We start from the raw sequence: 12,500 nt of genomic DNA on the forward strand, positions 1-12,500 counted from the left end.
TTTTTTTTTTGCAAGATTATTGGACAATTAGTGAAAATTTCCAAAAGTACTAACCAGGCCTATTAGATAATTACAGAAAAAATCCAAAGGTACTAACCTGGCCCAAACCTGCTTACATTCTGAGATCGGGCATTGACTCTTTTTTTTTTTTTTTGCAAGATTATTGGACAATTAGTGAAAATTTTTTAAAGTACTAACCAGGCCTATTAGATAATTACTGAAAAAATCCAAAAGTACTAACCTGGCCCAAACCTGCTTAGATTTGGAGATCAGTTGAGATCGGGCATAGCCAGGATGGTATGGCCATAAGCGAAGGAGGCTGCAAAGAGAGGGCTATTTAAAGATCAGCCACTATAATCGCCAGTGCTTTATATAAGTAGGGAAGGAAACCCAAAAGCTTACAGCACCTGGTATTCCCAGGCGGTCTCCCATCCAAGTACTAACCAGGCCCAAACCTGCTTAGCTTCCGAGATCAGACGAGATCGGGCATAGCCTTTTTTTTTTTTTTTTTTTTTTTTTTTTTTTATTAAGAAATTTCAATCAATAAAATACAATAGATTAAACACAAACAATAGAAAATACAGAACATTGTCTTTACATATCTCTACATTACACATCTTTCCTTTACATAGATAATTTAAAAATCTCCTTCACTTCCTGGCAGCTTCCACATTAAATTATTTAAAACACAATACACTTTTGGGGTAAAAACATCATAAAAAGAGTCTAACATATTTACACCTTTAAAGTACACATACAGTCTTTCAATATATAATTCTGTTTTTCTTTTAAACACCCTCCAAACATCCAACACAATTTTTTCCTTTTTAGCCACAGTTCTTCTTTTATATTGCACTTTTCATTAGCATTACACACAGATTAATTAAACTTTTGTTTTTACCCTTTTTTTCCCAACCAAACATCACAACTCTGTTCCATTCCATTCCATTTTCATCCCACTCCTCAGTCACATCTTTAATTAAACATTTACATTTTCTTAAAAAGTCCTCTAGCTCTCTACAATTTAAAAACATATGTAAAATCCCCTCTTCCTCTTCCTGGCATACTTTACACAGAGCATTTTCTTCCATTCCTATTTTATTTAAAATAACATCAGTAAAAACCACTTTATGCCTTATAAAATACTCCAAACATTCCAATTTTGTTTCCACAAATTTCCCCGTCATGTTTCTCCATATACACTCTTTTTTTAAATCTTTGAATTTCTGCACCCAGTAACCATTTGCAATCGGCTCTTTAAAAACATCATCTCTAAAAGCACAATAAATCATTTTCACAGTACATTCCTTAAAATCATACAGTTTTTCCCCCTAATTTCACATGAATACATTTCTCTTTTGGCTCTCCTTCCATACTTTCTATTCTTTTTATCCACTCTTTAGGTATTGCATTTTTAATGATTTCATATTTATTTTTTATTACTTGTTCACTGTAATCCTCTTTTGCCTCCTCCATTGCATCTACAATAAATTGTGTTGGTAAAAACCCTTCTTTAAATTCATACAAAACATCTCTCACTCTTGTTATCCCCACTTCCATCCATTTCTTTAAAAAAAATCCTTTGTCTTGTTTTAAAATGTTTTGGTTTAAAAACAGAGGTTGATTTAAAATGTTTTCTCTCCCATGTGGATCATACTCAAGTCTATCTAAAAAGGCCCCAGGCACTAAACATTTCCCTATAAAACTCTGGTAAGCACTCTGTCATCCAATTCTTTGTTTTCATCCATAAAATCCCATCCCCCATGTTAAAATCCCCACATTTGTTTAAAAAATATTCCATTGTCTTTTTCCATGCAGTTTTGTGACCATCATCTAGATATTTTTTTACTATTTTAATTCTTAAGCTATTTTTTCTCTGTTCAACATCGATTAATCCCATCCCTCCCCTCCCTACTTCTCCTATTAATGTACTATATGCAATTCTTGACGGTTTACTATTCCATAAAAAATCTAAAAAACATTTTTTCAACCTTGTCTCCACCCACATTGGCATAGCAGTCACATATAAAACATACCACAACTTTGACACCATTAACACATTTAAAATTAAAACCTTCCCTTTTAAACTTAATGTCCTCAATTTCCAAAAATTTAACCTTCTTTCAATTCCTCCTACTATTTCTTCCCACATTTTTTCTTTAACATTCCTTTCTTCTTTTCCCATTAGAACACCTAAAATCCTTATTTCTTTTGTTTCTTTAAAATGAAAATACTCTGTTAAAACAGTCACTCCTCCAAATCTCATATATATAGTTTTTTCTTCATTTATCTTACCTTCCATTACTTTATTAACACTCTCTATATCTTTAACTATTATTGTCGTATCATCTGCATATTGAAATATTTTTTCATTTCCCCCACTTCCTTCAATGTTTATCCCTCTTATGTCTTCGCCTATTTTAATAGCTAATCCCAATGGTTCTGCAACTAAAGAATATAAAAGCGCTGATAATAGACATCCTTGTCTTATTGATCTAGTAATTTTAAAACATTCAGTTAAAAAACCATTACACTGTATTCTTGTTATTGCTCCCCTATATAAAATTGTAATCCGCTTGATAAAATTTTCCCCAAACCCGTACCTTCTTAAAATTCCAAATAAATATTCATGCTCCACTCTATCAAAAGCCTTTTCAAAATCCAAACTAATAACATATCCTTTTTTGTTTTTTTCTTTCATATATCTTATTCTATCTATTATACTTAAAGTTGTGTCCGCTATATCTTTCCCTTTAACTCCATACACTTGATTTGTTTCAATTATGGTTGGCATTACCTCTTTCAATCTGTTGGCTAAAACTTTTGTTAAAATTTTCAGATCTGTTTTCAACATTGTAATTGGTCTATAATTTTTTAAGTCTACTTTATCTCCTTTTCTTTTATATATCAACTTTAATAATCCCATCCCCATTCTCTGATTCATTTCCTCTTTTTTAAAGATCTCTTCATATACTTCTTTTAAAATACTGGTTAAAAAATCTTTAAAAACAATATAAAATTCACTCCCCAAACCATCTATACCTGGACTTTTATTTTTGTTTAATTCACTTATTGCTCTTTTTATCTCTTCTTCTCTTATCTCTTCATCACACTCTTTTTTGTCTACTTCTCCTACTGTTGTTTTTATTTGCTTAAGTAACTCCAATTTCTCTTCTTCCTTCAACCCCTCCGTACTAAACAGGTTCTCATAATATGCTTTTACTTCTTTTAATATTTCCTCATTTGTTTCCACCACTACACCATTTTTTCCTCTTATTTCTTTAATCATTCCAGCTTTCCCTCTTATTTTTTCTAGATCAAAGAAAAATTTTGTAAATTTTTCTCCCTCCACAGTATATTTAGCTTTACTTCTTAGTCTTGCTCCTTCATACTTTTTCTCTTCCATTTCTTTCAATATTCCCTCCAATTCTTTTATTTTTTGTATATCTTTCCCATTCTCATTTAATTCCTTTTCCAATTTTTCTCTTATTTCTCTCTCCTTCTTCCTCTTACTTATCTGTATTAATTTGCAATACTTTATTGTGAATTTTGTTAACTAAATATTTAACATTTTCCCACCATATCCTTTTATCCTCACTGTACATTTCATTCTCCTTTTCTTTTTCAATAATTTCTTTAATTCTTAAAACATACTCCTCATTCTTCAAAACCTCTACATTTAACACCCATACACCCGGCCCTCTTTTCACTGAACTCCAGTCTACTTGCAAAAAAATTGGTTTATGGTCACTTAAGCTTGATTCTTCATATTTAATGTAAAATCAATCTTTGTCTCACACATAAAATTCCCTACTAATTGCCTCCTTGAATATTCTCTCTTTTTTAATTTCTTTCTCTCCATACATCAATCATATTATTTTCTTCCATTAATAATTTCAGTTCTTTTCTTCCTTTATCATTTTTAAAAACCATTCCCTCACCCATTTCTAATTTACTGAAAACGGTATTAAAATCACCCATCATAATAACTTCTTTATGCTTTTTTAAAAAATCTCTTAATACATTAAAATATTCCTTCTTTTCATTCTCTACAGTCGGTGCATGAATATTAACTATAATCACTTTTTTCTCCTAATACTCCATTTCAACCGCAATACATTTCCCATCTACAGCATTATATATTGTTTTACATGATACCCCACAGTTTTCTTTTATTAAAATCGCAACTCCTCTTCCAAGCCTCCCATCACCATTGTTATATAAAATCTCTCCGCTCCACCTTTTCCTTATTTCAGTCATGTACTCTTCCCTCCAGTTAGTTTCTTGTAATAAAATCACATCCTCTCCTTTACACATTTCTTTCACCTTTTCAAATTTACCCATGTCCATCAATCCCCTTGCATTAAAGTAACACAACTTAAAACCATTAAAATAAATAAAAACAAATACATAAAAACCATTATTTTCCATCTTCTCCCTCCAGCCCTCTTAACACTTCATATCTGTTTACACTTTTTACTCGGCCCCTTGTCATTAACTTTTTTCTTGCATTTTCCACATTTGATTTTACGTTTAATGTTCTTCTTCTACTTTGTCCTCTCTCCCCTCTGTCTTTTCCCATGTTGTCCATCCTTGTTTCTTCTTCACTGTCCATTTCTTTGTTTTGATCATACATTCCTTGTCCATCCCTCTCCACATTATCCAAAAGATTTTTAAAACTGTCCGATATTTCCATTTCTGTCCATTGGGTATTCTGTTCTGCTGTTTGTTCCTCATCCATATCATTCTTTTTTCCTTCTTTTTCTTCCTCTTGGTTGCCTGCTCCTCCTTCTGTTTCCTTTTGTGATAATCCTTCATCCCCTTGTCCTTCATCAATATCTCCTTCCTCTTCAGTGTTTCCTTCATGCACCTGTCCGTCCACCCGATGCTCCAGAGCTCCTTCCTCTCCCTCCATCCAACACTCACACTTGTTTAAAATCTTTTGACACTCCGGGCATCTGACCGCATTGCAATCCCTTGCGAAATGTCCCCTTTCCTCGCACTTGTGACACTTAAATTCAGGGCATTCTTTGAGCAGATGATCCGGGCTCATGCACAGCTTACAGGTCTTCACCTGGTGGCTGTGCATCACCCTAAAGTACTGCGGCCCTTCTGCTGTTTCCAGCTTTGTGCTGTAGGGCAATGATGCCACCTCCTTGGGGAATCTCACTTTTAAAAACCTTGTTCCATCCTCTATTTCAGTGCCCGGGTAGCATCTTCTTTTTAATTTTGAAATGGGATTAACTCCCCATCCCTCCAATTTTCTAAAAATGTCTTTATCATCAAGGTAGACGGGCAGGTGCATGAAGGAAACAACATAATCTCTATTTTGCAGTTTCTTTATCTCACAGTTCACTCCTTTAATTAACAATCCCTCAGTCAGTTCATCACATGTTTCTTCTTTCTCCATTGTCAGTTCATATTCCTTTCCTTGTCTTGGCCTTAGTGCTAAAATTTTACCATATCCACATTTTTCCGTCACCGCTTTAATAATATCCACAGCTCTCACCTCATTTACGTTCTCCACATTCACAATCACAGTTGCCTCCTTTAAGTATTTCCTTTCACCAATTTTATCTCTTGCATCTTGTTTTTTACCGTGTCCTGCTCGTTGTCGATACTCCAGTCCAGGGTCGTTTGCCATGCGTGTCTCTCCAGCCAGTCCAGGGTCATTTGCCATACGTGTCTCTCCAGCCATTCCAGTGTCGTTTGCCATGCGTGTCTCTCCAGCCAGTCCAGTGTCGTTTGCCAATAATCCGTCCATTGTACAAAAATCAAACAAAAAATTAACCACCCTCCAGCCAGCAAGATGCTGCTGTTAGGTGGTTTAAAACTGAAAAAACAAACAAAAAATGAACTAAAGTCCAAAAACAACTCACAAAACAAACACTAACAGAAAAATCAAAATGGAGGAGAGCCTTCCTCTCCCAACTGCAGCCAACACTTCCTGTAGCTCTCTAGCGCCCTCAGGTTGGTATGGCCGTAAGCGAAGGAGGCTGCAAAGAGAGGGCTATTTAAAGATCAGCCACTATAATCGCCAGTGCTTTATATAAGTAGGGAAGGAAACTCAAAAGCTTACAGCACCTGGTATTCCCAGGCAGTCTCCCATCCAAGTACTAACCAGGCCCAAACCTGCTTAGCTTCCGAGATCAGACGAGATCGGGCATAGCTTTTTTTTTTTTTTTTTTTTTTTTTTTTTTTTTTTTAAAAAGCTTACAGCACCTGGTATTCCCAGGCGGTCTCCCATCCAAGTACTAACCAGGTCCAAATCTGCTTAGCTTCCGAGATCGGGCATAGCTTTTTTTTTTTTTTTTTTTTTTTATTGGAGATTTCAGTTATTACAAAACAAACACATTTTCTTAGTCATACAATTTCATTCATCTCATAATCAAACTAACATCGTCATTGAAGTTTGTTGCTGAAGGAATAAAATTCACATTACATAACAATATGTCATCTTAATCATCTTCTCCTGGCATGTAAAAATGCTTTTGTTTAAAAATACATATAACATCATTTGTGAAAATTTTATAAAAATCCGCCATCTGGTTTTCCAATTTAAAATAATTGTATAACATTTCTACATAACTTTCAACCATTTGTTTAAAAAGCACCCATAAGTTTAAAATACAATCTCTGTTTCTGGCTACATTTCTCCTTTTCAATATTGCTTTTTTTGCCAAGATTAAAAACAAATTCACAAGTTTCTTATTTTCTTTGTTCTCTGTCATTCCCAGCATAAAAAACCTTTTCCAGTCAGTAACCTCTTCAATTTCTCTTAATTCTTTGACAATTTCTTTCAGTTCATTAAAAAATGGGTTAAGTTTTCCACATAATAAAAACAAATGTAAAATACCTTCATCTTCTTTTTTACAGACTTTACATTGAGCATTTGTTGCCTTCTGCATTATACACAATCTCATTTCTGTATAGATCACATTTTGTCTGATAAAATAGTCTAAACATTCTAAATCTACATCCAACCATTTCCATGTTCTATTCTTCCAAATGCCTTTTTCTTCGATTTCATTAAAATGCCTTAACCAAATCTGGTTGGCAACAGGTTTTTTAAAAACTCTATTTATAAAAAACTCATAGAACATTTTCACAGTACACAAATTAAAATCCACCCTCTTTTCTTTAAATTTTAAAAACACCAACATTTTATTTTCTCGTTCTCCCTTCTTTTTAATCTCATCTAGCCATTGCCTTGGGATTGCTTTCTTGACATCTTCATACTGTTTTTTTAAAACCATGACATTAAAATCCTCCTTCTCCTCCTCCATTGCATCTTTAATCACTTGGAGTGGTAAAAATCCCTCTTTCACCTCCCATAAAACATCTCTCACTTTTACGATCCCCACTTTTAGCCACTTCTTAAAATAGATATCTCGCTCGTGTATCTTTATTTTGTCATTTAAAAACAGAGGCTGATTTAAAATCGCTTCCCTCCCCTCCGGATTAAAATCCACCTCTGTTAAAAAAAGCCTCCAAGCATTTAAAACCTCTTTATAAAACTGTGGTATCCCCTCCATCATCCAACTTTTCAACTTCATCCATAAAATGTTTTCCCCAAGGTTAAAATTCCCACATTTATTTAAATAAAAACCCATCAATTTCTTCCATTCATCTCTCTTCTTATCATCCAAATATTTCTTAACCACTTTTACCCTCATGCTTTTCATCTTCTGTTCCACATCGACTAAACCCATCCCTCCCTCTTCTGGTTTTCCTATCAGCGTATTGTACGCTATCCTTGGAGGCTTTTTTTCCCATAAAAATTCTAAAATACTCTTTTTTATTCTCTTAAAAACCCAGTTTGGCAATGGCATCACATGTAATTTGTACCACATTTTTGATAACATTAACATGTTTACAATTAAAATTTTTCCTTTCAAACTTAAAAACCTGTTTCTCCAAAAAATCAGTCTCCTATCCATCCCTCCCAATGTCTCATCCCACATATTATCAACAGTTTCCTTCTCATTCTTTGCTAACCCCGCTCCTAAAATCCTCATTTCTTGTACCTCTAGGAATTTAACAACCCCCGTTAAAACCTCTGACCTTCCGAACTTCATATATACTGTTTTTTCTTCATTTATTTTTGCACCTGATCCCTCACAATAGCATTTCATTTTTTCCATTACTTCTTTAACACTTTCTATATTTTCAACAATAATTGTGGTATCATCAGCATACTGGAATATTTTAGTCAGTTCCTCTTTTTCTTCTAGTTTTATTCCCTTTATTTTTTTCTCTCTGTTTATTAAAAGCCCTAATGGTTCAGCCACCAAAGAATATAACTTCGCTGACAGTGGACACCCTTGTCTTATAGACCTTAAAACTTTAAAAGGTTCCGTTAAAAAACCATTACATTTAACTTTTGTTAAAATATCGCTGTATAAAACTGAGATCCATTTTATAAAATTCTCTCCAAAACCAAATTGTTTTAAAACCGCCAATAAAAACCCATGCTCCACTCTGTCAAAAGCCTTCTCGAAATCCATGCTTATTATATATGCCTCCTTTCCTTTTTCTTTTATGTACCCCATTATATCTCTTATGCTACTCGTGATATCTGCTATGTCCCTCCCCTTTACTCCATATGCCTGGTTAGTCTCTATTATGTTTGGCATTATATTTTTTAATCTGTTCGCTAAAACCCTGGCTAAAATTTTAAAATCTGTGTTTAACATTGTAATGGGCCTAAAATTCCTCAGTTCCGCTTTGTCTCCTTTTCTCTTGTAGATTATTTTCATTAAGCCTAAGCCCATTCTTGGGTGTACTCTTTCTTTTTTAAAAACCTCTTCATAGACTTCTTTTAAAATCGGGCTTCCTTTTTCTTTAAAAACCTTATAAAACTCACTTCCAATACCATCTATTCCTGGGCTTTTCTTCACACTTAGCAGATTTATTGCTTGTATAATTTCCGCAGTTGTTATTCCCTTATCACATTCCTTTTTATCTCCCTCACCGACTTTTCGTGTTATCTGTTGTAACAAAATGTTCCTTTTTTCCTCATCCCCTTCCTCTGATCTAAAAAGTTCTTCATAATATGTGCTTATTTCCTTTAAAATTCCCTCCGTGCTTAAAACAACTTGTCCTTCCTTATTCCTAAGTTCTTTAATTATTCCCGCCTTCGCCCTGCTTTTCTCAAGGTTAAAAAAGAATCTACTACATTTTTCCCCTTCTACTGTATATTTAGCTTTACTTCTTAACGTTGCCCCTTTATATTTTCCTTCTTCGATTTTCCTCAACTTTTCCTCCACTTCAATTACTCTTTGCACGTTTACTTCATTTTTATTTAACTCCTCTCTTAACGTCTTTCTTATTTCTTGTTCCTTTGTTCTTTTTACCTTTTGTAACAATTTACAGTAATTCATTACATATTTCTTTGTCATATTTCATGTTTTCCCACCATTGCCTTTTATCTTCTATGTACATCAAGTCTTTTTTCCCCTCATCTAATTTATTTTCTATCTCTTTTTTAAAACTCTCTTCCTTTAAAACTTCAGTGTTTAAAATCCATACCCATGGTCCCCTCATTTCCTTTTTAAAATCATTCTCATTTGCACCATTTTGTGATCACTTAAAGTCGTTTCTTTATAAAACACTCCATCAATAAAACATTCCAAATTCCTAGTACTTAAAAAGTAGTCTATTCTAGTTTGACACATAAAATTCCCTACCAGCTGTCTTCTTGTAAATTCCCTCTTTTTCTCATTTCTTTCTCTCCACACATCAATCATGTTCTTCTCCTCCATCAATGAAATTAACTCCTTTCTTCCCCCATCCGATTTAAAAACCATTCCGTTAGCCATATCCATTTTACTAAAAACAGTGTTAAAATCCCCCGCAATTATTACCCTCTTCCATTTTTCCATTAATTCAGCTATTACATTAAAATATTTTTTCTTTTCTATTTCTTCATTTGGAGCATGTACGTTTACTCAAATAAAATCATCTTCATCCATCTTAATTTCTACAGCCATGCATTTTCCTTTTGTGTCATTATACATTTGCTATGATCTGATACCTCTATCTTTTCTTATTAACATCGCAACTCCTCCTCCTATTTTTCCCTCAGCATTATTAAAAAATAATTCCCCTTCCCATCTTTTTTTAAAATCCTCCATTACACTCTCTTTCCAGTTTGTTTCTTGCAATAAAATCACATCTTCATCCCTGCACAGTTCCTTGACTTTTTCAAATTTCACACCATTGATTAACCCTCTTGCATTAAAAGTAACAATTTTCAACACAATTAAAAAAGATAAAAAGACAAACTTTAGCATCATAATTTCGTTATCCTACTTCCTCCCCCTCTTTTGCACTTCTTCCACAGTCTTGTTTCACCTCATTACTTTGTTTACACATTTTATTTTTAGCTTTTTCTAAATTGGGTATTACCTTAACTTTTCTTCTTCTTTTATTGGATGTACTTGCAGTGCTGTCTCCGCCCATGTTTTCACTGTCTTTGTTATTTCTGTCCGTCTCACCGATCCATTCAGTCTCTTCTGGCTCTTCCGTTTCTGCTTTTCCAACCTCATTTAACTCCATCTGTACCTCCATTTCCACAATGTCCTGTGTTAACTCAGTCTTTTCAATCTAATTTTCATTGTCCTTGCTTACATTGTCCTCTCTTTGCATTTCTCCGGTGTCTTCCCTTTGCTCCTCTTCATTGTCTGTCTCATGCATCTGCCCACTCCCCCTCTCTTCTCCATTTTGCTGGTCTCCATACCAGCACTCGCATTTGTCCAGTACACAATTGCAGTCTGGACACATCACCACCTTACAGTCCCTCGCGAAGTGGCCTGTTTCCGAGCATTTAAAACATTTAAAGTCTGGACAGTCCTTCATCACATGATCAGGGCTCATACACAACCTGCAGGTTCTCACCTGCTTGCTATGTATCACTCTATAGTATTGTGGACCATCTTCCATTTCAATTCGAGTACTGTAGGGCAAGGAGGCCACTTCTTTTGGGAACTGTACCTTAAGGAACCTCGTTCCATCTTCTATGTTGGTGCCGGTATAAAATCTTCTTCTTATCTGAGAAACAGGAGTTACCCCCCATCCCTCCAGCTTCTGTAGAATCTCTGCACCATCCAGGTAAGCGGGCAGATGCATGAAAGAGACAACTCTGTTATTCAATTTCTTAATTTCACATAGTTTTCCTTTAATCATCAATCCTTCGCTCAGATTTTCAATATCTTCTTCCTTTTCAAACGTAATTTCGTACTCCATCATTTTGGGTCTTACAGCTAATATTTTTGTCACATCCAACTTATCTTTCAGCGCTTGTATTATGTCTTCTGCTTTTCCTTCGTGCACTTCAGTCAAATCCACTACTACTGTAGCTTCTTTGGTGTAGGTTCTTTTAAATCTCCTGAAGACTCCAGGTCCATCCTTTTCTCGTTGAGTTTTTTCCAGTCCGTTTGTCATTTGCCGCCGTGTTCCTCGTGCCAAGTCCATGTCTGTTGCCGTAGTTCCATCCATTTTTCAAAAATAAATAAAACAAAAAACGAAAAAAAACAACAAAAACCAAAAAACAAAATGATCCCTTCCAAACAGCTATGCTGTTGGGAGGACAAGTAACAAAAATAACCAAAAATTTAAACAAAAACAATTATTAAGACTCAAATAACCAAAAAGCAAAAAAAACAAACAATTTTGGGTGAACCTTCTTCACCCTTCTATAGCCACCTCACTTCCTGTTTCTCACTAGCTCTCTAGCGCCCTCAGGTTGGTATGGCCGTAAGCGAAGGAGGCTACAAAGAGAGGGCTATTTAAAGATCAGCCACTATAATCGCCAGTGCATTATATAAGTAGGGAAGGAAACCCAAAAGCTTACAGCACCTGGTATTCCCAAAAGTACTAACCAGGCCTATTAGATAATTACTGAAAAAATCCAAAAGTACTAACCTGGCCCAAACCTGCTTACATTCTGAGATCAGGCATTGATTCTTTTATTGTCCAATAATGTTGCAAAAAAAAAAGTGAAAATTTCCAAAAGTACTAACCAGGCCTATTAGATAATTACTGAAAAAATCCAAAAGTACTAACCTGGCCCAAACCTGCTTACTTTCTGAGATCGGGCATTGACTTTTTTTTTTTTTTTTTTTTTTTTTTGCAAGATTATTGGACAATTAGTGAAAATTTCCAAAAGTATTAACCAGGCCTATTAGATAATTACTGAAAAAATCCAAAAGGACTAACCTGGCCCAAACCTGCTTAGATTTGGAGATCAGTTGAGATCAGGCATAGCCAGGATGGTATGGCCATAAGCGAAGGAGGCTGCAAAGAGAGGGCTATTTAAAGATCAGCCACTATAATCGCCAGTGCTTTATATAAGTAGGGAAGGAAACCCAAAAGCTTACAGCACCTGGTATTCCCAGGCGGTCTCCCATCCAAGTACTAACCAGGCCCAAACCTGCTTAGCTTCCGAGATCAGAGGAGATCGGGCATAGCCAGGTTGGTATGGCCGTAAGCGAAGGAGG

General features: G+C 34.9%; 1 non-coding gene across 1 annotated transcript; it reads right to left on the reverse strand.

Annotated features, from left to right (window-relative positions):
- Positions 1–12,373: 12,373 nt before the first annotated feature.
- LOC132151045 (5S ribosomal RNA) lies at positions 12,374–12,492 on the reverse strand. Its single transcript, XR_009436210.1, has one exon. It is a non-coding gene; the product is annotated as a 5S ribosomal RNA (ribosomal RNA).
- Between the last annotated feature and the right edge of the window lie 8 nt (positions 12,493–12,500).

This window comes from Carassius carassius, chromosome 9, assembly GCF_963082965.1.
Source record: "Carassius carassius chromosome 9, fCarCar2.1, whole genome shotgun sequence".
NCBI lineage: Eukaryota > Metazoa > Chordata > Actinopteri > Cypriniformes > Cyprinidae > Carassius > Carassius carassius.